We start from the raw sequence: 25,786 nt of genomic DNA, 5'->3' as shown, positions 1-25,786 counted from the left end.
GTAATCATGAAATATCAGCAACGACTAGGTTTCTATCGGATGAGAAAGTATAATAACTGGCAAAGTATGACATGGCAAAGAGACAAATTGCATGTAAACGCGGCTACATACAGCAAAGTGTGAGCTAAGCAGCTAAAGGGTATTTAAGAGTAAATTGACGTAGCTTGAAAATTCCAACGTGTAAATCGTTCCATTAATTATGCTACGCACGAAGACGGCTTACACTGACTGTTTTCCGTTTCCACTGGTCATCGGCATAATGTATCAGTAACCATGAACATTAATAGTGATAGACAGCTTACATTAGGATGTATGCATGATGTCAATGTAAAATGAATGTAAAATAGTTGCATTATGTGTTATTAATGTAACCAAACTGTATTGCTTTGCTTTGCTACTGCAACCACTTCTTGCCGCTGTTAAAAAATGTGTTGCAAGTGTTATGTGTTACAAATGGTTATCAGTGTGACAGTTAATGTGGAGAAGAAGTAATACACAAAATAGAGTCAGAAAGAGAATCCTATTGCATAGAGGTAGCGAGAGATGGTTGCATTAATCTTAATGTGCAGTGTGTAAAAGGTTTTAAAAAGATGGTTTTGTGTGACTTTTGCTTTAACGTAAAATTAGCTGTAGACATTATAACTTGTTACAATGATTTAGAGATAGTAATCTCTATAAAATAATAATAATAAGTATAGCAAAACAAATTAGGAAAATTTTGAGGCAGTATGTATAGGTCGAGATATAGTGAATACACAAAAGGGATCAAGGGATAGTAGCAAAGTCAAGGGATAAATGCAAAGGTACTCTATTTAACAGTAAATTGACGTAGCTTGCAAATTTCAACGTGTAAATCGTTCCATTAATTTTGCTGCGCACGAAGACGGCTTACACTGACTGTTTTCCGTTTCCACTGGAAAGAGAATCCTATTGCATAGAGGTAGCGAGAGATGGTTGCATTAATCTTAATGTTCAGTGTGTAAAAGGTTTTAAAAAGATGGTTTTGTGTGAATTTTGCTTTAACGTAAAATTAGCTGTAGACATTATAAATATGGTTAGGTTTACAAAGATTTAGAGTTAGTAATCTCTATAATATAATAATAATAAGTATAGCAAAACAAATTAGGAAAAATATTGAGGCAGCATAGATAGGTCGAGATAAAGTGAATACACAAAAGGGATCAAGGGATAGTTGCAAAGTCAAGGGATAAATGCAAAGGTACTCTATTTAATAGTAAATTGACGTAGCTTGCAAATTCTAACGTGTAAATCGTTCCATTAATTTTGTTACGCACGAAGACGGCTTACACTGACTGTTTTCCGTTTCCACTGGAAAGAGAATCCTATTGCATAGAGGTAGCGAGAGATGGTTGCATATGGCAGAAAGACGGCTTACACTGCTTTTCTCACATTTTGCTGCGGTAAAAAGAAATGTTTTGTCACTGTGTTTTAACTGTGACAGATAAGGTGGAGAAAAAGAAGTAATACAGTACATGACAGCTGATACTGGTTGAGTAATAAAACTGTTTTATTAAGATGTAAGACTAGTTTTATTCTCTACATATAGGCTTTTCAGAGAGTTGTATAATATAGGCGACCAATAGGACATTTAAATGGCTTAATATTGTAGGGAGGAAGTATCGCAGGTCAAAGGTAAGAGATTGAAAGCTTAGCTTGAAAATGGCCGAGAAATAGTTGCGTTAGTCTAAATTTAAAGGATATGCCGGTACCAATGAGAAAGCTTATATTAGACTAGTTGATCTTTGCATTACACAATCCTATTATTATTATTATTATTATTATTATTATTATTATTAATAAGATCATAGTGCAGAGAGATACTCAGTTAATGTCAGAGATACTCGGTCAATGTCAGAAAAGCAATAAAACTGTTTACATCGTTAGAGAGCGATAGTTACATTACTCTTAGTATGTGCAGCATGTCTGGTAGCAAATGGATGGTTTTGTGAACATTTTGCATTAAGGTACAATTAGCGGTAGAACTCATGGAAGTGAATAGATTTAAGCGGATTTTGAGATAGTACTCTCCATTTCTAATAAGAAATAAAGAAAAATAAGTCAGGATGGTGTGTCAGGACTGTCACATACTCACAGTTCCGGTACAAATATGCAAAATAGAGCAAAAGAGTACATGGTTTATTTTGATGTATGATAGTTTTATTGCATGCTTGATGTGAATGATTAAAATCGTGTAGTGATCTATATTTAGCATAAGAATGAAAAGGCATAACCTGGCAATGAGACAAACTCCATTAGAGATGTGAGTTAGATGAAATAATGAGATGTCTCTGTATAGCCCAGATTGTCTTCTGTTATCACTTAGCCTACCCTCTAAATTCACTAGCCTCTCTATATACACCAGTATGTTTACACTAGCCGGTCTTCTGCATACAATAGCCTGTCTTCGATATACACTAGCCTATGTTCTGAATACACTAGCCCGTCTTCTGTCTTCTGTATGCCCTAGCCTGTCTTCTGTATACATTAGTCTCTCTGTATAAACTAGCATCTCTGTATACCCCAAACTGTCTTCTGTAAAAACGTGTCTCTCTTTATAGCCTGCCTAGCCTTTCTTCTGTACACACTAGCTTCTCTGTATACACTAACCAGGCTTCTATATACAATAGCTTCACTCTATGCACTAGCCTCTCTGTATAATCTAGCCTCTCTATATACCCTAGATAGTGTTCTGCATCTCCGTAGTGGTAGCCTCTCCGTAGAAGCCAGCCTTTATTCTGTATTCACTAGCCTTTCTTCTGTATGCTGTAGTCTTCTATATATACTAGCTTCTCTGTACACCCTTGCATCTCTGTAATACACTAAACCCTCTGTATACCACAGCCTGTCTTCTGTATACACTAGACTGTAAACACTAGCTAGAATACACCAGCCTGTCTTCTGTACCCACTAGAATCTCTGTATACACTACCCAGTCTTCTGTATACACTGTCAGCTTGGATGTATACCCAAGCCTGTCTTCTGTATACACTAGTCTCTCTAGATGCACGGTCCTATCTGTATACACTCGACTCTCTCTATACACTAACCTCTCTATATACACTAACATCTTTGTATATACTAGCCTCTCTTTAAATTAGCCTCTCTGTGTACCCCAGCCTCATTGTTTACTCTAGCATCTCTGTATACTCAAGCCTATCTGCTTACACGAGTCTGTATTCTGTATTCACTAGCCTGTATTCACTAGCCTTATATATACTAGCTTCTCGCTTCTCTGTACACCCTTGCATCTCTGTACACTAGACTCTCTGAATACACTAAACCCTCAGTATACCACAGCCTGTCTTCTGTATACATTAGACTGTAAAAACTAGCTAGAATACACCAGCCTGTCTTCTTTACCCAATAGACTCTCTGTATGCACTACTCAGTCTTCTGTATACACTGTCAGCTTTGATGTATACCCAAGCCTGTCTTCTGTATACACTAGTTTCTCTATATGCACTGTCCTTTCTGTATACTCTCGACCCTCTCTATACATTAACCTCTCTATATACACTAACATCTTTGTATATACTAGCCTCTCTTTAAATTAGCCTCTCTGTGTACCCCAGCCTCACTGTTTACTCTAGCATCTCTGTATACTCAAGCCTATCTACATACACGAGTCTTCTGTATTGTGTATTAACTAGCCTTTCTTCTGTATGCTGTAGTCTTCTATATATACCAGCTTCTCTGTACACTCTTGCATCTCTGTAAACACTGTGTAAACTAGCCAGTCTTATGTATACACTCGCCGACTGTATACACTAGACTCTCTGAATACACTAAACTCTCTGTATACCACAGCCTGTCTTCTGTATACACTAGACTGTAAAAACTAGCTAGAATACACCAGCCTGTCTTCTGTACCCACTAGACTCTCTGTGGCGGCCTTATATAGTGTGGGGTGTGTACTAAACCCCCCTGAGCTATAATTGGCCACAGGAATCCTGCCTGTGGTGAATTGTGGCTCTCTTCACAGAGGATGTCACATCTGTTCTTATTATATAGAACCTATTATGCTCCTCGTAAACTTTTTCAGTTTGGCCGAACGGCCGGACGCAAGTTGCCCCCGGTGTGGGAACATGGGGGGAGACATGATGCACATGTTTTGGAGATGCCCGAAGTTGATCCGTTACTGGACAGAGGTGACAGGAACCATTGATCGGGTGGTTGGAACCTCCACCAGGATGGAGGCGAAGTATTGTCTCCTGGGATTAGTTGAAGGAGTTGGAAACCCGGGAAGTAGCCAGATGGCAGTTCTGAGATGCCTATTTCAGGCAAGGAAACTGATTGCTCAACCCTGCTTAGCCTCCAATGTTGGCAATGACTTGGTTTTTTTCGCTTGTTTCCCAAGATGACCATGTTGGCGTTTGTCAAGATGGTTGAGAGTGCCCGAAGAGATCGCCTATGGCCCCATCACGTTGAAAGTGCCTGATCTTGTCTGATCTCGGAGGCTAAGCATTGTCGGGCCTGATTAGTAACTGGATGGGAGACCAACTGGGAATACCAGGTGCCGTAGGATTCTTTTTATGTTGTTGGCGTTGACATGGTTTATTTTTTCCGCTTGTTTCCCAAGGTGATCATCTTGGCATTTGTCAAGAGGGCTGAGAGAGCCCAAAGAGATCTCCTACGGCCACATCCCCCTGAAAGCGCCCGATCTCATCTGATCTCAGAGGCTAAGCAGGGTCCGGCCTGGATAGTACCTAATTAAAGGTGCCGTAGGAATCTTTTTATATTAATGGCTTTGACCTGTTTTTCTTTCGCTTGTTTCCCAAGGTGACCATTTTAGCATCAGTCAAGAGTTTTGAGTATGTCCCAAAGCGTTCGCCTGAGGTCACAGCACCCTGAAAGCGCCCAATCTCAGAGGCTAAGCAGGGTCTGGGTCAGATGGGAGACCGGCAGGGTCTATGTTGTTGGCGTTGACCTTTTTTTTTTCACTTGTTTCCCAAGATAACCATCTTGGTATTTGTCAAGAGGGTTGAGAGTGTCTAAATAGAACACATATGGCCACATCACCCTGAAAGCGCACAATCTCATTGATCTCGGAGGCCTAGCAGTGTACGGCCTGGTTAATACCTGTATGGGAGACCATCTTTGAATACCAGGTGCCGTAGGCTTCTTTTTATGTTGTTGGCGTTTACCTGTTTATTTTCGCTTGTTTCCCAAGGTGACCATCTTGGCGCTTAACAAGAGGGTTGAGAGTGCCCAAAGAGATCACCTACGGCCCCATCACCCTGAAAGCGCCCAATCTCATCTGATCTCAGAGGCTAAACAGTGTCGGGCCTGGTTAGTACCTGGATGGGAGACCGCCTGGAAATACCAGGTGCCATAGGCTTCTTTTTTTGTTGTTGGCTTTGACCTGTTTTTTTTCCCTTGTTTCCCAAGGTGACCATCTTGGCATTTGTCAAGAGGGTTGAGAGTGCACAAAGAAATTGCCTATGGGCACAACACCCTGAAAGCGCCCAATCTCGTTTGGTCTCAGAGGCTAAGCAGGGTTGGGCCTGGTTTGTACCTGGATGGGAGACCGCCTGGGTTTTCCAGATGCCGCAGGCTTCTTTTTATGTTGTTGGCGTTGACTTGTTTTTTTTGTTTGTTTCCCAAGGTGACCATCTTGGCGTTTGTCAAGAGGGTTGAGCGTGCATTTGATCTCAGAGGCTAAGCAGGGTTGGGACATGGTTAGTACCTGTATGGGAGACCGCCTGGGATTTCTCAATGCCATAGGCTTTAGTTTTAAGCTGTTGGCATTGACTTATTTTTTTTATTTTTATTATTCTTTTATTAAGTAGAACAACATAAATATAACAGTCAACCATACAGCATGACCCAGGGTCACAATTACATGCTAACAAAAAATAGGCAGCCAAATAACTCTGGGTTCTCAGAGGGGAGTCCTACAGTTTCATGCAGAAAATAGAGAAACCCCACCTCCGACATGTAGTACAGTATAACTAGTGCAGCTCCGTTCGGACAAATGTAATCATGGAGAACAACTGGGACCACAGCGAGCCAGCTTATCATGACCTACGTGAACCAGAGTAAAATATGAGCCGGTCATGTCCAGAACCCTGGGGTTCTTCTGGGTCCTGAAGGCTAGTAAGGAGACAAGGCATAGTTAAAGGGAGGACGGGGGAAGAAGAGAGTGCAAAGACGGAGAGAGAGGAGGTGGGGGGATGGCGGCGGGGAAAAAAAGAAAAATAAAGACAAAAAGGGAGGGGGGAATGCCACCCAGGGCAGACATGGCCTACGTAGGTAAACGTTAGATGTTCAGTCGTTTTCTGGGACGGGGGCACTGCTCACCTCCCGAATGTAGTCTCGAGTACCAGTAAAATACCTCCAGGGCCTCCATGTAACACTAAATGCCTCTTCAGTGTTGTGAGGGGTGGCGGTCAATTCTTCCATCCGGAGAATATGATTGACTTTGGAATACCACAGCACCTTGGATGGGGGCTGAGGCTGCCTCCACAGTGCGGGAATGCAGGCCCGGGCGGCATTCAGGAGTTGCATCGTGAGGTTTTTTTTTGTATTTTCGAACAGGCTGTTCGGTCAAGTGTAGAAGGCACGCTACTGGGAACCCAAAAGTTCCTCAAGGTCGGGGATGCCCAGAAAAGGTGTCCCATGGTCCCCATATCTGAATTTCACCTCCAACAAACATCCGGGATCGATCTATCCATTTTATTCAGAAGGTATGGGACTCTATACCAGCGTGAGACTATCTTGTATCTTGATATTGGTTTGCGATGGAAGCTTTATGTACTAAGGTCAGGATCTTCCCTATCTGTTGTGGGGTAAATGTGATGCCTAAGTCCCTCTCCCATTTGTGGATAAATGGTGGGGTCGACTCCTCCTCCTGACTACTCAATAGGTTGTACAGGAGGGAGAGGGTGTGTCGCACAGGTTCCCTTTTGTGACAGATGGATTTATAGGGTGTCAGGTCTCTAGGAGTGTAGGGGGCCCTTTGTATGGCCAGAAGAAAGTGACGAAGTTGATAAGGACTAAACAAGTCAAGCGGAGGGTCAGAAAGCTCGGCGACAGTTTGCGTGGTCGGGAGCCCTCCCGTGGGCCACACCTCTCCCAGACGCTGTTTCCCCACCACTGTCAACTGTCGCAGTTTCTTGTTGGTAAATCCCGATGGGAAGTCTGGATTACCTATAACCGGAGTCATTGGTGATGGCAGGGGAGCAATGTGTGTGCAGCGGAACAACCTCCGCACAACAGCCAACGTAGCTCCCACTACGGGGTGACCTCTGAGGTCTTTTGGTAGGGAGGACAGGAGCCACGGGGAGGTCAATAGGAGAATGGAACCATCCTCAATCTCCATCTCCACCCACTGCTTGTGTGGGTCATTACAATGCCAATCAACGACTCTCGCTAGCAGAGTCACTCTGTAGTATTGTCTGAGATCTGGGAGACCCAGACCCCCCTTGTCCTTTGGTCTGGCAAGCAATTGCAAATGGGCTCTGGGCGGTTTGCGCGCCCAAATAAAGTCCCGGAGCAGCACCTGCAGTTGTCTGAAAAAAATTGGGGGTAACCGGATCGGTAATGTCTGGAACATGTATAAGATCCGAGGGAGGGCCATCATTTTGAATGCATTACAGCGCCCGAACCAGGTCAGTGTTAAAGCATGCCAGTTTCCCAAATCAGATTTCAGTCTATCCAGGAGAGGGACAAAATTAAGCAGGTACAATTGCGCTAAATCCGCTGCGATGTCAACGCCCAGTTAACGTATAGATTTTTCAGCCCAGTAGAATGGAAAAGCGGACCGGAGCCTCTTGGCCTCACCATCCGGGACCGATATATTCAATACAGCCGACTTGGCGCAATTGTTTTTATAGTTTGATAGGCTGCCGTGTCGCTGTAGAGACGCAAGTATTTTGGGAAGCAAAATGTGTGGATTGGAGACGGAAAAAATTAGATCGTCAGCGTACGCCGCAATTTTGTGGTGTGCCGAGGGTTTGGATATGCCAGTAATATTCGGGTCATTCCGAACGTGACACATAAGTGGTTCCAGTGTCAGAATTAAAATTAGGGGAGACAGAGGGCACCCCTGCCTTGTCCCATTAGTGATGGGGAAAGAGTCCGAGCACCCCTCGGTCACCCGTACCGCTACCGACGGCGTGGAGTAAAGCGACATTACCCAGCTCATCATGTTGGGGCTAAGACCTATATGTTCCAGGGTGGCCTGCATAAAGTGCCAGGCCACCCTGTCAAAGGCCTTCTCCGCGTCCGTTGACAACATAAGCAAGGGCCTTCCCTGTACATGCGCCGCATGGATTAAATTGAGGACTCGGGCCGTATTGTCTCTAGCTTCCGACTTATTTATATTTTTTTGCTTGTTTCCCAAGGTGACCATCTTGGCGTTTGTCAAGAGGGTTGAAAGTGCCTGAAGAGATTGCCTGCGGGCACATCACCCTGAAAGCACCCGATCTCGTTTGATGTTGGAGGCTAATAGAGTCGGGCCTTGTTAGTACCTGGATGGGAGACCGCCTGGGAATACCAGGTGTCGTAGACTTCTTTTTATGTTGTTGGCGTTGACCTGTTTTTTTTTCGCTTATTTCCCAAAGTGACCATCTTGGTGTTTGTCAAGAGGGTTGAGAGTGCCTGAAGAGATTGCCTATGGCCACATCACTCTGAAAGCACCCAATCTCGTCTGATCTTGGAGGCTAAGAAGAGTCGGGCCTGGTTAGTACCTGGATGGGAGACCACCTGGGATTACCAGTTATTGTAGGCTTCTTTTTATGTTGTTGGCGTTGATTCGTTTTCTTTTTTTGCTTGTTTCCCAAGGTGACCATCTTGGCATTTGTCAAGAGGGTTGAGAGTGCCCAAAGTGATCGCTTACAGCAGCATCACCCTGAAAGAGCCCTATCTCTTCTCTTCTCTGAGGCTAAGAAGGGTTGGGCCTAGTTAGTACCTGGATGGGAGATGGCGTTGGAATACCAGGTGCCGTATTCTTCTTTTTATGTTGTTGACATTGACCTGTTTTTTTTTTCACTTGTTTCCCAAGGTGACCATCTTGGCATTTGTCAAGAGGGTTGAGAGTGCCCAAAGAGATCACCTATGGCCCCATCACCCTGAAAACGCCCAATCTCGTCTGATCTCGGATGCTAAACAGTGTCGGGCCTGGTTAGTACCTGGATGGGCGACCGCCTGGGAATACCAGGTGCCATAGGCTTCTGTTTTTTTTTTTTTTTATTTAGTAGTATGCGACATACAATGCAAAGGCAACTTCACAGAATGTGTGATACAAATAGTTACAAACAAATGATCATATTGCATGGATATCAGAGCCAATGGTAAGAAGTCTGAGGAGAATAGCACGTGTACAGCTTTGCGGTCATATCAAGATGAGATTAAAGCTCCATCTCGTTGGGATCCTCTACCACTTAAAATATTATTGATACTAGCCCTGCTACCCTCGAAGAGTTTAGATATCCATAGATAGGGGAAGAGTATTGTGTAGTAGTCAAATGGGGTCGGAACATACCATTTTCTTTTCCCTTTTTTGAGTTAAGAAGGGAAATAGTAGAACTGAAAGGAGGGAGAAGGGGAAAGAGAAGATTGGGGAAGGAAATGGCAGAAAAGGAAAAGAAGGGGTAAGGGGGTAGAGTGGATAGGGTGGGGTCCCCTCCCAGGGAGCAAGAGACGCCCTCGGCTGGGTAGGGTCCCCTCCCAGGGAGCAAGAGACGCCCTCGGCTCACCAGCTCATCAGCTGTCCAACGTTTGGAACAGCGATCTCCAACGATCACCATGAGCTTACTATGTCTCGCGGAGGTATTCCTCCGAAAAGCGAAACTGGGTCCAGTAGAACCATCTGTTCCCATGCTCCTCCGTTTTATCCCTCATTGTGGCAGTCAGGTCTTCCATTCGTTCAATATCATTTACCCTTGCGAACCACTGGGTCACCATTGGAGCAGATCGCTCTTTCCACGACTTGGGATGCAGGCCCTAGCTGCATTGAGGAGATGTTTATGATAACGCTTATGATAACGCTTTCTCGACATAGGAGTTAGATTGAGAAGAACTGCTGCGGGATCATTGGCTAAGGAAATGTCTGTGAACTTGTGGATGAGTCTCAGGACAGGCTGCCAGAATGTTTGTAATTTAGGGCATTCCCAGAAAATGTGGAGAATGGTGCCAGTCTGTTGCCCACAGTGACAGCAGAGGTCAGATTGAACGGGGAATATTTTGGCCAACACCACCGGTGTACGATACCAGCGTGTGATCAGCTTATATGAGATCTCCTGATATTTACTGCAGAGTGACGACTTATGGGCGAAAAAGAGTATTCTGTCCTTCTGTGGTTTGGAGAATGTAGTTTGTAAGTCCCTTTTCCATTTAGCTAGGAAGGGTGGATCCGTGGCGGATTGTGCGTCTGTCAGGATTTGGTAGGACCTAGAGAGGGAACCACGAATTGGGCCATCATCCAGGCAAAGTTCCTTGAAGGGGTGGAATTGTCTAGAGAAGAACGAATGGTTAGGTAGTGATCTGAGGAAATGGATTAGCTGTCTAGCTCTCCAGCTATCCAATGCAACAGGTACTTGCTCTAGCAGTATGGTCCCCGTGGGAATCAAGCCCGTGGGTCCAAGAAATAGGGCTGCTCTCAGAAGCCCTTTCGGGGCTTGCCTGGTAAAGGCCTGGTCAGACAGGCCCGGAGGGAATCTAGGATGTCCAATAATTGGGGTCATAGGAGAAGGGAAGTTAGTCAGGTGGGAAAGGTGAAAAAAACTATCCATCTCGGCGAGCGAGGGGCCAATTAACGGGTGAGTAGTCACACAGGGCTCCAATGGCCTCCCCGCCCAAGGCAGACCAGCCAGTGGAACCCGTGCCATCTCCTGCTCTAGCTTGACCCATAGCTTCAGTTCCCCATGCCGGTGTCTTATCACATATGGTCCCCCATCGGATAGTGTCCGCTGTGTACTGCGCATGCGCAGTACACAGCAACACAGATTCCGAAAATTGCCGAGCATGAACGGCGCCTGCGCACTGAGTCCAGGTTCTATCCCCACTATCCAAGTGGACATAGAGTAAGAATATAAAAGAGCCGAGCGCAGCGAGGCCGAGCCCGAAGCGTGGCGAGCGAAGCTCACCTGCGAGGGGCCCTCTAATATTCACAACCCTATGTCCGCTTGGATGGTGGGGCTACCACCTCCACTCACCGCGCAGGCACCGTTCAGCTTCGGAGATTTTCCGAAGCTTCGTCTGCTCCGTACTGCGCATGCGCAGTACGGCGCGGACACTATATCATGGCCGGACAGTATATGGCAGAACACCGGCACCAGTCAACCACCGGTGTCATGTGCGTCGCTGTGTAATATAGAGCAGGGTCCGGGAAGCCAATACCTCCCCGCAATTTCGGTCGCAATAGCATTGCCCTACCAATACGCATATGTTTTCCGCGCCAGAGGAACTTGATAAAGATTGAGCGAACCGCATGAAAGAAAGTCTGGGGTATTTTGATAGGTAAGGCTTGTAGTAGATACAGAAGTCGTGGAATCGCGTTCATCTTCAACACATTACAGCGTCCGAACCATGACAGAGCTAGTGGGTCCCATCTTTTAAGGTCCGCTGTAAGCCCATAGGCTTCTTTTTATGTTGTTGGCTTTGACCTGTTTTTTTTTTGATTGTTTCTCAAGGTGAGCATCTTGGCGTTTGTCAAGAGGGTTGGGCGTGTCTTGAGGAGAACGCTTACGGCCACATCAACCTGAAAGCACCCGATCTCGTCTGATTTCAGAGGCTAAGCAGCGTCAGGCCTGGTTAGTACCTGGATGGGAGACTCCCTGGGAAGACCAGGTGCCATAGAAGGATCTGGTCTGGTTAGTGTCTTGATTGGGAGATCGCCTGGGAATACTGGATGCCGTAGGCTTCTTTTTAAGTTGTTGGCTTTGACCTGTTTTTTTTAGCTTGCTTCCCAAGGTGACCATCTTGGCCTTTGTCAAGAGGCTTCAGAGTGCCCAAAGAGAGTGCCTACGACCAAATCACTATACTATATATCTATATCTATAATAATAAATAATATTTTTAGTTATTATATATAAGATACTATATAGGTGATTTGGCCGTAGGCACTCTCTTCGGGCACTCTGAAGCCTCTTGACAAAGGCCAAGATGGTCACCTTGGGAAACAAGCTAAAAAAAACAGGTCAAAGCCAACAACATAAAAAGAAGCCTACGGCATCCAGTATTCCCAGGCGATCTCCCAATCAAGACACTAACCAGGGGGGGCGTGGCCTAGGCATGAAGGAGTGAGGACGCTCTTTTCTGGAGCTCCCGGTCCGTGACCCCTCCGCACCCCTTTACCACAGTCTGGTTGCATATTTCGGCATCGCCGACATCCCCGCGCTTCGGCGGAACACAGCCAGCCGAGCGGGGTCCGCCGCTGCTGCCATGGACAGGTACTTGGTCCCGCTGCAGCCTCCGGCCTCCACGCCGGATCCAGCCAAGATGGCGCCCGCGGCCTCCGGCGCTCCAGGCACAGAGGGAAGGTGAGCAGACTGCTATGCAGGGACACGACATGCCCCCGTTCTCCCCGCCTAGTGACTTGTCCCCGTGTCTCCCACGCTCACTGTCCATGGCCTCGCTTGACAGCCCGGACCATAGCGGCCTGCCACCCTGGTTCCCTCACAACTCCCAACTGTCCCAGAGACCCTCCCGCAGTGGAAGCCTCATCCCAGGACCGAATGGCCAGGCTGCTCTCGCCTCAGACACACAGGGGGACCCACCGCTGCCACCAGCACCGGCATTATTGGGGGACAAGGCCATCCTAGCTTTACTCCAAAACCTTCCCACTAAAGCAGACTTTAGCTGTATGGCAGCCAGGATTGAAACGACCTTGCGACATGAAATCGCAGGGGTCAAACGTGACGTGTCGGCTACGAACGAGCGGGTGACCACCCTGGCATCGGATGTGACCTCCCTGACCACTGATGTTTCTGGCCTGCAAGCCGCACATGATACCCTTGCTGACAGAGTGGCACAGTTGCAACTTCTAGTGGATGACCTTGAGAATCGCAACCGCAGACGCAACATCAGGATCAGAGACTTGCCCGAAGCCACTGGCCAGGCAGACCTCAAAGCCACAGTTACAGCTATATTTAACGCCTGTCTGGACCGCGCTGCTGACACAGTAATAGCCATTGATAGAGTCCACAGGACCCTGGGCCCCAGGAGCCCCACAGAGAACCGGCCACGTGACGTTTTATGCTGTCTCCACAATTACTCAGTTAGGGAGGATGTCCTGCAAGCGTCGTGGCGCAAAGGCAGCATTGATTTTGACGGGGCCCAAGTCACCCTTCTGCCAGATGTATCCCGCAAGACCTTCCAGATGAGACGCTGTCTGCGACCCCTTCTGGAACACCTAACTGAACGGAGGATTCCATACAAGTGGGGCCATCCGTTTCACCTTATAGTGCGCAAAAATGGGAGGCCCCTTGCGCTACGACACCCTTCGGAGGTCCCGTCCTTTCTGGAGGCTTTGGGCCTGCCCTCGGTTCAGGTCCCCGACTGGTTGGCTCCTGTTGTCCCCCAGGGAGCAGTGGCCCCGACGAACAACCCCTCAACCAGGCCACAGAGAGTGAGACGCCACCATCGATCCCAACGTCAGAGATCGCAGGCCCCTCAAGATCGTGAACCCTGAGAGAGTACAGTAATTTTCCGTTATTCCTGTGTTATACCCTTTTTTTTTTTGTTTTCTTTTTCTCTACCAACATAGACGGCTGGAGTATCCAGCTTTGTGTTGTTTACCATGCCACGGGCCATTGTTCCCAGCGCCCCCGCTAGGGGAGAGGAAGGACATTGGAAGAACAGAGTTGGACACTGCACTTCCTGGACGAAGCCCTGAGTTATTGGCGGTACTGTTCACCATTCTCGTTACTGTTTATCTACACTTGCCCTAGTCTCGGCGCTCTTTGTGTTTTTGGACTACCTGGTGGTGCCCCCCGGGTGCCCCTGGGCGGCGTTCCCGCTCCCTCCCCCTCTCCTCCCCCCCCCCCCTTTTTTCCATTTTTTTTTTGGGGGGGGGGGGGAGGGGCGGGTGCCTGGGTGGTATAAAGTTATCTATACTCTGTGTTGAAAAGTTTAATATGTTGGTCTAATTATGCACTGTTCTACTGTTGTTAACTGCCCGATACCTGCTGCAGTGATGTTCTATAATGCGTTTGATGTCGTAGTTAAGATGCCAAAGAAGCTCCGTGCATGCCCGATTGCGACTGCATGGACCATGGGATGCTGGAGGGGTACTGCACCGATGAGTTCCTCCCTCTGCAGTGCCTTACCTCTTCCCCCACTAGGCCCCTCTGCCCTAACCGGCAGGTTCTCTCTGATAGGAGCTTTAGCAATTCCCCGATCTATCCCCACCCCTCCTACCCTCCTCCTCCCTACTAACTCCGGACCTTCTCCGCTTCGTTACTGCTTTTCCTTTTTCTCCTCCTCTTCCTCTGTGCTTGAACTCTATATCTACTACTGACTCTGGTGGAGACCGCCGGCCGGGTACCACTGCCGCCATGGCCCTGAAGCTGGTTTCCTGGAATGTGAAAGGGCTGAATGTACCTGAAAAAAGGTCCAGCTGCCTAACAGAATTGTGGCGGATGAAGCCCCAAATAGTTTTCCTCCAGGAGACCCATTTCAGGACAGACCAAATACCACGGCTTTATAGTAAGCACTTCCCCCTGGCCCACCACAGCACGTCCCCTACTTCCAAATCGAGAGGAGTGTGTGTTCTTCTTGCTAAAAACTTGCCGTGGCGCCTGTTAGCTGTCCAAGCCGATAGTGAAGGGAGATATCTCTTCATTAAGGGAACTCTCCACTCGCAAACTTTTACTCTTGCCAACCTATACATGCCGAATGTGGACTAGCTGCCGGCCTTAGAAGCATGCTTGGATGCCCTGGCTGCATTCTCGGAGGGTACTTTGATCGTTGGGGGGGACTTTAACCTCACCTTGGACCCCCGCAGAGACTCATCATCGGGCACCTCTGCGATTTCTGCGAGAACGCGTTCACACATAAGAGACCTGCTACACTCCCACCGACTGATCGATGTGTGGCGTACGCTTCACCCACAGGATAGGGACTATACATTCTTTTTCACCGCTCATGGTTCTTACTCACGTATAGATATGTTTTTAGTCACCCACAATGCTATCCCGGCGGTCACAGACGCTCAGATAGGCCACATAGCCCTGTCTGACCATGCCCCGATTTCTTTGATGCTGAAGCTACAACAGGAGTCGCGTGGTCAGTCCTGGTGGAGACTGAACGAGTCTCTCCTGAAGGACCCTGAGACCCACGCAGACCTGCTTAGGGAATTAGAAAGTTACTTTGATCATAACCGTGATTCTGTTTCCAACCCCCTCATGTTATGGGCGGCTCATAAATGCTACATTAGGGGCATTCTTATTAAACATGGTCATAGACTCAAAGTGGCCAAAACTGAGGCTCTCTCCAAACTTATTGCCAAGTTGCATGCGTGTGAACAACGACACAAATCCCAGCCGACTGCTGCGCTGGAGGTGAGAGATCTTAGAGAACAAATCAGAGATTTCTCTCTCTTTCAGGCTAGAACCAGACTCATGTGGGTTCGCAGGACGTATTATGAATATGGAGACAGGTGTAGTAGGTCCCTAGCGAACTCCCTGCGTGCCCAACGCAACGCGTCCTTCATTCCAACCATAACCTCCCCTTCGGGTGCCAAGCTTCATGATTCACGGGAGATAGCGGAGTGTTTCTGATCTTTCTATGAAGCCCTTTATAACTTGCACCCCCGGGACTCAGGAGACGCCCTCCAGGCCGGCACAGCGGCCATTGACGAGTACCTAGCTTCGGCAAACCTCCCGTCGCTGACACAGGAAGAGATAGAGCTTCTCTCGCAACCTATCTCCCCGGAGGAATTGTCGGCAGCGTTAAGAGACTCACCCAAGGGCAAGGCACTAGGCCCAGATGGGTTTACGGTCCCTTATTATAAGGCCTTCCTCTCCCTGTTGTCCACGCCGTTTGTGTCAGCTTTTAACGCCCTATTGGAGGGCCAGACCTTTCCACCGGAGCTGTTGCAGGCAAGCATCTCGGTCATACTCAAGCCGGAGAAGGATCCACTTCTCTGTGCGAACTACAGGCCCATCTCCTTATTAAACAGCGACCTTAAGCTCTTCACTAAGATACTGGCGGAGCGGTTGGCACCCATTCTCCAACGCCTGATACCTCTGGATCAGGTGGGGTTTATTCGTAACAGGGAAGCCCGAGACAACACTACCAGGACAATCAATGTTATAGAACGCGTCAGACGCCTTAAACTACCGATTATGTTGCTCTCTGTGGACGCAGAAAAAGCGTTTGACAGGGTGAGCTGGCCTTTTTTGCTAGCCACCCTGCGAAGCTTGGGTGTACCCCCCCATGCTTTCATGGGTTACAGCTCTTTACTCGTCACCGACGGCGATGGTTAGGGTCAATGGGTTTGCCTCGTCGCGTTTCACTATTGGCAATGGAACGAGGCAGGGATGCCCGTTGTCCCCCCTTTTGTTTGTCCTATCGCTTGAACCCTTGCTGCACCACATCAGGCAGAACATAGACATCAAGGGACTGGACACCCCCTCACACCACCATAAGGTCGCAGCCTTTGCAGATGACCTCTTGTTCTATGTCTCGGAGCCTCACATTACATTGCCGAATCTCTTAGCGGAAATAAGACGATATGGCACCCTGTCAAATTTTAAAATTAACTTACAGAAATCGGAAGCACTCAACGTCTCCCTGTCTACCAACGCCCAGACGAGTCTAAGCACTAATTTTCCCTTTCGTTGGGCAACTGGGGCTATACAATATCTGGGTACCAAGGTTCCCCCGGACCCACATCTGATTTTCCAATTGAATTTCCAGCCGCTTCTAAAAAATTTTGCCGTAGATCTAGAGAGGTGGTCAAAGTTGGCGACCTCTTGGTTTGGGAGATGCAATATGCTCAAAATGAATGTAATGCCCAGACTCTTGTACCTATTACAAGCCTTACCGATAAAAATCCCCCAATCATTTTTTAAAGCCATGCGCTCCATCTTTATTCGATACGTATGGCAGGGCAGGCCTCCAAGACTCAGCCGAACATTACTGCTCAGATCAAAAGACAAGGGAGGGATTGGCCTCCCAGATCCGGCATGGTACTATACGGCGGTGCACATGAACAGAGTAGTTGACTGGTGCAGACACCTGAAGGATAAGCTGTGGGTTCGTCTGGAGCGTGAATCCGTACCATTTCCAGGTTTGCCCTGGAGTGGACCGGGCTGGTCGGGAGCGACGCAGGCACACCCACTCATTGAGCCAATGTTACAAGAGCTAGACAGATATTTTACCCTGATGGGCGTGCCCAGTTTCCCTTCGCCCATGACTCCTATTATTGGACACCCACGCTTTGAACCCGGCATGACGGAAAAGTCTTTCCGCCTCGACCCTGACCGGGACCTTGTGCGGGCCTCTTCTTTTCTTGGCCCTAGGACGTGGACAGCGGTCTCCACTATGTACGAGGCGTTAGCAACCACTGCCCTGGGACAGTGGAAGCTTGCCCAACTCTCCCACTTCTTGAAATCTTTGCCAAACAGTGGCGAATTCCGCAGACCCCTAACATCGTTTGAGGAGGTATGCTCAGGAGAGGGACCGACCCGAGGGTCTCTTTCCCTGTCATATCGCATCCTACTTGACCAACTCTCCCAGGGTAACCTGGTGTTCGTGGAAAAATGGGAGCGAGACCTGCATATCCGGCTCTCGCCAGACCAGAAGAACCGCGCGCTTCTTTTTGCGCACAAGTCATCCCTATGTAGTAAATACCAGGAAATAGCTTATAAAATTTTGACCCGATGGTACAGGACCCCCACTGTCCTGGCGGCTATGTTTCCCGGTCACAGCCCTTTGTGCTGGAGATGCGGTGAACAAGCCGGCACGTTACTACATATCTTCTGGGAATGCCCTCAACTGGCCCATTTCTGGAGACAGGTTCTCAATATCATTTATGACCTCACGGCTATTGATCTCCAGAACAACCCAGCTGCAATCTTCCTCAATCTGACCCCACTCTCGAGCAAGAAGTACCATAAATCTCTCTTAAAACATCTTCTGAGTGGGGCCAGGGCATGTATACCTAGCATGTGGAAACAGCAGGCCGCTCCACTGGTGTCTCACTGGTTTGCAAGAGTTTGCGACATCTACCGTATGGAACAGCTCACATCAGCGTTAGGCGACAGGGAGGAAGAGCACACTGCTCGTTGGTTGTCGTTGGTTGTCTTGGAGCCCCCCATCCCCTTCTCCTGCCCATTTGCTCCCCCCTCTTTCCCTACCCCCTAACTCCCAAGTATAATTAAAATACATGGTGATTGCAAGGATCTTTTCGTTTTGTTCCCTCGATTTCCCAGCCAGGGGTTGGCGGCCCTCGGGGTGGTCCCGGCTGAGCTCTTTGACCAATAGAATGAAGGTGACCGATGTTAGAGGCCCCTCAATCTGGGCCTTGAGGGGGATCGCCCCGCGGACTGCCCTGGTTTATAAGTAGACACTGGGGTGCCAGATCATTAGAGTGGGATAATGTGGTGGCCTAGCCACGGCTGGGGCTGCTGCTGACATAAGTTGTTAGGTTTCCCCCGGTCCCCCACGAAGTATTAACTATGTATTTTTGTTAACCTGGAAAACTGAGGGATCTATGTCTTTTAAAGTTTGTCTCTGTATTACCTGCAATCCGTAAATAAAGAATAAAAAAAAAAAAAAGACACTAACCAGACCAGACCAGATCCTTCTATGGCACCTGGTCTTCCCAGGGAGTCTCCCATCCAGGTACTAACCAGGCCTGACGCTGCTTAGCCTCTGAAATCAGACGACATCGGGTGCTTTCAGGTTGATGTGGCCGTAAGCGTTCTCTTCAAGACACGCCCAACCCTCTTGACAAACGCCAAGATGGTCGCCTTGAGAAACAAGCAAAAAACAACATAAAAAGAAGCCTATGGGCTTACAGCGGACCTTAAAAGATGGGACCCACTAGCTCTGTCATGGTTCGGACGCTGTAATGTGTTGAAGATGAACGCGATGCCACGACTTCTGTATCTACTACAAGCCTTACCTATCAAAATACCCCAGACTTTCTTTCATGCGGTTCGCTCAATCTTTATCAAGTTCCTCTGGCGCGGAAAACATAAGCGTATTGGTAGGACAATGCTATTGCGACCGAAATTGCGGGGAGGTAATGGCTTCCCGGACCCTGCTCTATATTACACAGCGACGCACATGACACCGGTGGTTGACTGGTGCCGGTGTTCTGCCATATACTGTCCGGCCATGATATAGTGTCCGCGCAGTACTGCGCATACGCAGTACGGAGCAGACGAAGCTTCGGAAAATCTCCGAAGCTGAACGGCGCCTGCGCGGTGAGTGGAGGTGGTAGCCCCACCATCCAAGCGGACATAGGGTTGTGAATATTAGAGGGTCCCTCGCAGGCGAGCTTTGCTCGCCACGCTTCGGGCTCGGTCTCGCTGCGCTCGCCTCTTTTATATTCTTACTCTATGTCCACTTGGATAGTGGGGATAGAACCTGGACTCAGTGCGCAGGCGCCGTTCATGCTCCGCAATTTTCGGAATCTGTGTTGCTGTGTACTGCGCATGCGCAGTACACAGCGGACACTATCCGATGGGGGACCATATGTGATAAGACACCGGCATGGGGAACTGAAGCTATGGGTCAAGCTAGAGCAGGAGATGGCGCGGGTTCCACTGGCTGGTCTGCCTTGGGCGGGGAGGCCATTGGAGCCCTGTGTGACTACTCACCCGTTAATTGGCCCCTCGCTCGCCGAGATGGATAGTTTTTTTCACCTTTCCCACCTGACTAACTTCCCTTCTCCTATGACCCCAATTATTGGACATCCTAGATTCCCTCCGGGCCTGTCTGACCAGGCCTTTACCAGGCAAGACTCGAAAGGGCTTCTGAGAGCAGCCCTATTTCTTGGACCCACGGGCTTGATTCCCGTGGGGACCATACTGCTAGAGCAAGTACCTGTTGCATTGGATAGCTGGAGTGCTAGACAGCTAATCCATTTCCTCGGATCACTACCTAACCATTCGTTCTTCTCTAGACAATTCCACCCCTTCGAGGAACTTTGCCTGGATGATGGCCCAATTCGTGCTTCCCTCTCTAGGTCCTACCAAATCCTGACAGACGCACAATCCTCAACGGATCCACCCTTCCTAGCTAAATGGAAAAGGGACTTACAAACTACATTCTCCAAACCACAGAAGGACAGAATACTCTTTTTCGCCCATAAGTCGTCACTCTGCAGTAAATATCAGGAGATCTCATATAAGCTGATCACACGCTGGTATCGTACACCGGTGGTGTTGGCCAAAATATTCCCCGGTCAATCTGACCGCTGCTGTCACTGTGGGCAACAGACTGGCACCATTCTCCACATTTTCTGGGAATGCCCTAAATTACAAACATTCTGGCAGCCTGTCCTGAGACTCATCCACAAGTTCACAGACATTTCCTTAGCCAATGATCCCGCAGCAGTTCTTCTCAATCTAACTCCTATGTCGAGAAAGCGTTATCATAAGTCCTTACTTAAACATCTCCTCAATGCAGCTAGGGCCTGCATCCCAAGTCAGTGGAAAGAGCAATCTGCTCCAATGGTGACCCAGTGGTTCGCAAGGGTAAATGATATTGAACGAATGGAAGACCTGACTGCCACAATGAGGGATAAAACGGAGGAGCATGGGAACAGATGGTTCTACTGGACCCAGTTTCGCTTTTCGTAAGAATACCTCCGCGAGACATAGTAAGCTCATGGTGATCGTTGGAGATCGCTGTTCCAAACGTTGGACAGCTGATGAGCTGGTGAGCCGAGGGCGTCTCTTGCTCCCTGGGAGGGGACCCCACGCTATCCACTCTACCCACGACACCCCCTTACCCCTTCTTTTCCTTTTCTGCCATTCCCTTCCCCAATCTTCTCTTTCCCCTTCTCCCTCCTTTCAGTTCTACTATTTCCCTTCTTAACTCAAAAAAGGGAAAAGAAAATGGTATGTTCCGACCCCATTTGACTACTACACAATACTCTTCCCCTATCTATGGATATCTAAACTCTTCGAGGGTAGCAGGGCTAGTATCAATAATATTTTAAGTGGTAGAGGATCCCAACGAGATGGAGCTTTAATCTCATCTTGATATGACCGTAAAGCTGTACACGTGCTATTCTCCTCAGACTTCTTACCATTGGCTCTGATATCCATGCAATATGATCGTTTGTAACTATTTGTATCACACATTCTGTGAAGTTGCCTTTGCATTGTATGTCGCATACTACTAAATAAAAAAACAAAAAAAACAGAAGCCTATGGCACCTGGTATTCCCAGGCGGTCTCCCATCCAGGTACTAACCAGGCCCGACACTGTTTAGCATCCGAGATCAGACGAGATTGGGCGCTTTCAGGGTGATGGGGCCGTAGGTGATCTCTTCGGGCACTCTCAACCCTCTTGACAAATGCCAAGATGGTCACCTTGGGAAACAAGTGAAAAAAAAACAGGTCAATGTCAACAACATAAAAAGAAGAATACGGCACCTGGTATTCCAACGCCATCTCCCATCCAGGTACTAACAAGGCCCAACCCTTCTTAGCCTCAGAAAAGAGAAGAGATAGGGCTCTTTCAGGGTGATGCTGCTGTAAGCGATCTCTTTGGGCACTCTCAACCCTCTTGACAAATGCCAAGATGGTCACCTTGGGAAACAAGCAAAAAAAAAAAAACGAATCAACGCCAACAACATAAAAAGAAGCCTACAATAACTGGTAATCCCAGGTGGTCTCCCATCCAGGTACTAACCAGGCCCGACTCTTCTTAGCCTCCAAGATCAGACGAGATTGGGTGCTTTCAGAGTGATGTGGCCATAGGCAATCTCTTCAGGCACTCTCAACCCTCTTGACAAACACCAAGATGGTCACTTTGGGAAATAAGCGAAAAAAAAACAGGTCAACGCCAACAACATAAAAAGAAGTCTACGACACCTGGTATTCCCAGGCGGTCTCCCATCCAGGTACTAACAAGGCCCGACTCTATTAGCCTCCAACATCAAACGAGATCGGGTGCTTTCAGGGTGATGTGCCCGTAGGCAATCTCTTCAGGCACTTTCAACCCTCTTGACAAACGCCAAGATGGTCACCTTGGGAAACAAGCAAAAAAATAAAAATAAGTCGGAAGCTAGAGACAATACGGCCCGAGTCCTCAATTTAATCCATGCGGCGCATGTACAGGGAAGGCCCTTGCTTATGTTGTCAACGGACACGGAGAAGGCCTTTGACAGGGTGGCCTGGCACTTTATGCAGGCCACCCTGGAACATATAGGTCTTGGCCCCAACATGATGAGCTAGGTAATGTCGCTTTACTCCACGCCATCGGCAGCGGTACGGGTGACCGAGTGGTGCTCGGACTCTTTCCCCATCACTAATGGGACGAGGCAGGGGTGCCCTCTGTCTCCCCTCATTTTAATTCTGACACTGGAACCACTTATGTGTCACGTTCGGAATGACCAGAATATTACTGGCATATCCAAACCCTCGGCACACCACAAAATTGCGGCGTACGCTGACGATCTAATTTTTTCCGTCTCCAATCCACACATTTTGCTTCCCAAAATACTTGCATCTCTACAGCGACACGGCAGCCTATATGTATTGAATATATCGGTTCTGGATGGTGAGGCCAAGAGGCTCCGCTCCTCTTTTCCATTCTACTGGGCTGAAAAATCTATACGTTAACTGGGCGTTGACATCGCAGCGGATTTAGCGCAATTGTACCTGCTTAATTTTGTCCCTCTCCTGGATAGACTGAAATCTGATTTGGGAAACTGGAATGCTTTAACACTGACCTGGTTCGGGCGCTGTAATGCATTCAAAATGATGGCCCTCCCTCGGATCTTATACATGTTCCAGACATTACCGATCCGGTTACCCCCAATTTTTTTCAGACAACTGCAGGTGCTGCTCCGGGACTTTATTTGGGCGCGCAAACCGCCCAGAGCCCGTTTGCAATTGCTTGCCAGACCAAAGGATAAGGGGGGTCTGGGTCTCCCAGATCTCAGACAATACTACAGAGTGACTCTGCTAGCGAGAGTCGTTGATTGGCATTGTAATGGCCCACACAAGCAGTGGGTGGAGATGGAGATTGAGGATGGATCCATTCCCCTATTGACCTCCCCGTGGCTCCTGTCCTCCCTACCAAAAGACCTCAGAGGTCACCCCGTAGTGGGAGCTACGTTGGCTGTTGTGCAGAGGTTGTTCCGCTGCACACACATTGCTCCCCTGCCATCACCAATGACTCCGGTTATAGGTAATCCAGACTTCCCATCGGGATTTACCAACAAGAAACTGCGACAGTTGACAGTGGTGGGGAAACAGCGTCTGGGAGAGGTGTGGCCCACGGGAGGGCTCCCGACCACGTAAACTGTCGCCGAGCTTTCTGACCCTCCGCTTGACTTGTTTAGTGCTTATCAACTTCGTCACTTTCTTCTGGCCATACAAAGGGCCCCCTACACTCCTAGAGACCTGACACCCTATAAATCCATCTGTCACAAAAGGGAACCTGTGCGACACACCCTCTCCCTCCTGTACAACCTATTGAGTAGTCAGGAGGAGGAGTCGACCCCCACCATTTATCCACAAATGGGAGAGGGACTTAGGCATCACATTTACCCCACAACAGATAGGGAAGATCCTGACCTTAGTACATAAAGCTTCCATCGCAAACCAATATCAAGATACAAGATAGTCTCACGCTGGTATAGAGTCCCATACCTTCTGAATAAAATGGATAGATCGATCCCGGATGTTTGTTGGAGGTGAAATTCAGATATGGGGACCATGGGACACCTTTTCTGGGCATGCCCGACCTTGAGGAACTTTTGGGTTCCCAGTAGCGTGCCTTCTACACTTGACCGAACAGCCTGTTTGAAAATACAAAAAAACCCTCACGATGCAACTCCTGAATGCCGCCCGGGCCTGCATTCCCGCACTGTGGAGGCAGCCTCAGCCCCCATCCAAGGTGCTGTGGTATTCCAAAGTCAATCATATTCTCCGGATGGAAGAATTGACCGCCACCCTTCACAACACTGAAGAGGCATTTAGTGTTACATGGAGGCCCTGGACGTATTTTACTGGTACTCGAGACTACATTCGGGAGGTGAGCAGTGCCTCCGTCCCAGAAAACGACTGAACATCTAACGTTTACCTACGTAGGCCATGTCTGCCCTGGGTGGCATTCCCCCCCTCCTTTTTGTCTTTATTTTTCTTTTTTTCCCCGTCGCCATCCCCCCACCTCCTCTCTCTCCGTCTTTGCACTCTCTTCTTCCCCCGTCCTCCCTTTTGACTATGCCTTGTCTCCTTACTAGCCTTCGGGACCCAGAAGAACCCCAGGGTTCTGGACATGACCGGCTCATATTTTGCTCTGGTTCACGTAGGTCATGATAAGCTGGCTCGCTGTGGTCCCAGTTGTTCTCCATGATTACATTTGTCCGAACTGAGCTGCACTAGTTATACTGTACTACATGTCGGAGGTGGGGTTTCTCTATTTTCTGCATGAAACTGTAGGACTCCCCTCTGAGAACCCAGAGTTATTTGGCTGCCTATTTTTTGTTAGCATGTAATTGTGACCCTGGGTCATGCTGTATGGTTGACTGTTATATTTATATTGTTCTACTTATACTTAATAAAAGAATAAAACAAAAAAAAAAAATAAGTCAATGCCAACAACTTAAAAAAAAAGCCTATGGCATCGAGAAATCCCAGGCGGTCTCCCATCCCGGTACTAACCAGGTCCCAACCCTGCTTAGCCTCTGAGATCAAATGCACGCTCAACCCTCTTGACAAACGCCAAGATGGTCACCTTGGGAAACAAACAAAAAAAAACAAGTCAATGCCAACAACATAAAAAGAAGCCTGCAGCATTTGGAAAACCCAGGCGGTCTCCCATCCAGGTACAAACCAGGCCCAACCCTGCTTAGCCTCTGAGACCAAACGAGATTGGGCGCTTTCAGGGTGTTGTGCCCGTAGGCAATTTCTTTGTGCACTCTTAACCCTCTTGACAAATGCCAAGATGGTCACCTTGGGAAAAAAGGGAAAAAAAACAGGTCAAAGCCAACAACATAAAAAGAATCCTACGGCATCCGGTATTCCCAAGCGATCTCCCAATCAAGACTCTACCAGACCAGATCCTTCTATGTAACCTGGTCTTCCCAGGCAGTCTCCCATCCAGGTACTAACCAGGCCTGATGCTGCTAAGCCTCTGAAATCAGACGAGATCGGGTGCTTTCAGTGTGATGTGGCCGTAAGCGTTCTCTTCAAGACACGGCCAACCCTCTTGACAAACGCCAAGATGGTCGCCTTGAGAAACAAGCGAAAAAAACAGTTCAAAGCCAACAACAAAAAAAGAAGTCTATGGCACCTGGTATTTCCAGGCGGTCTCCCATTCAGGTACTAACCAGGCCCGACACTGTTTAGCCTCTGAGATCAGATGAGATTGGGCGCTTTCAGGGTGATGGGGCCGTAGGTGATCTCTTTGGGCACTCTCAACCCTCTTGTTAAACACCAAGATGGTCACCTTGGGAAACAAGCGAAAATAAACAGGTAAATGCCAACAACATAAAAAGAAGCCTACGGCACCTGGGATTCACAGATGGTCTCCCATACAGGTATTAACCAGGCCGTACACTGCTAGGCCTCCGAGATCAGATGAGATTGTGCACTTTCAGGGTGATGTGGCCATAGGTGTTCTATTT

The 25,786-nt window shown here is 48.2% G+C and overlaps 7 pseudogenes; 4 read left to right on the top strand and 3 right to left on the bottom strand.

Moving 5' to 3' along the window:
- Positions 1-4,427: 4,427 nt before the first annotated feature.
- On the top strand, positions 4,428-4,546 carry LOC143936677 (5S ribosomal RNA; annotated as a pseudogene).
- A 694-nt stretch (positions 4,547-5,240) lies between these two features.
- LOC143936425 (5S ribosomal RNA) lies at positions 5,241-5,359 on the top strand (annotated as a pseudogene).
- Positions 5,360-8,633: 3,274 nt separating this feature from the next.
- LOC143937478 (5S ribosomal RNA) lies at positions 8,634-8,752 on the top strand (annotated as a pseudogene).
- A 322-nt stretch (positions 8,753-9,074) lies between these two features.
- LOC143937203 (5S ribosomal RNA) lies at positions 9,075-9,193 on the top strand (annotated as a pseudogene).
- A 12,157-nt stretch (positions 9,194-21,350) lies between these two features.
- On the bottom strand, positions 21,351-21,469 carry LOC143937298 (5S ribosomal RNA; annotated as a pseudogene).
- Positions 21,470-21,791: 322 nt separating this feature from the next.
- On the bottom strand, positions 21,792-21,910 carry LOC143937477 (5S ribosomal RNA; annotated as a pseudogene).
- A 3,530-nt stretch (positions 21,911-25,440) lies between these two features.
- LOC143937019 (5S ribosomal RNA) lies at positions 25,441-25,559 on the bottom strand (annotated as a pseudogene).
- Positions 25,560-25,786: the final 227 nt, after the last annotated feature.

The sequence above is a fragment of the Lithobates pipiens genome, unplaced genomic scaffold (assembly GCF_037356315.1).
Source record: "Lithobates pipiens isolate NorthernLeopardFrog02 unplaced genomic scaffold, aLitPip1_a1.2 Scaffold_28, whole genome shotgun sequence".
Taxonomy (NCBI): Eukaryota; Metazoa; Chordata; class Amphibia; order Anura; family Ranidae; genus Lithobates; species Lithobates pipiens.
This window is presented reverse-complemented; position numbering and strand designations above follow the sequence as displayed.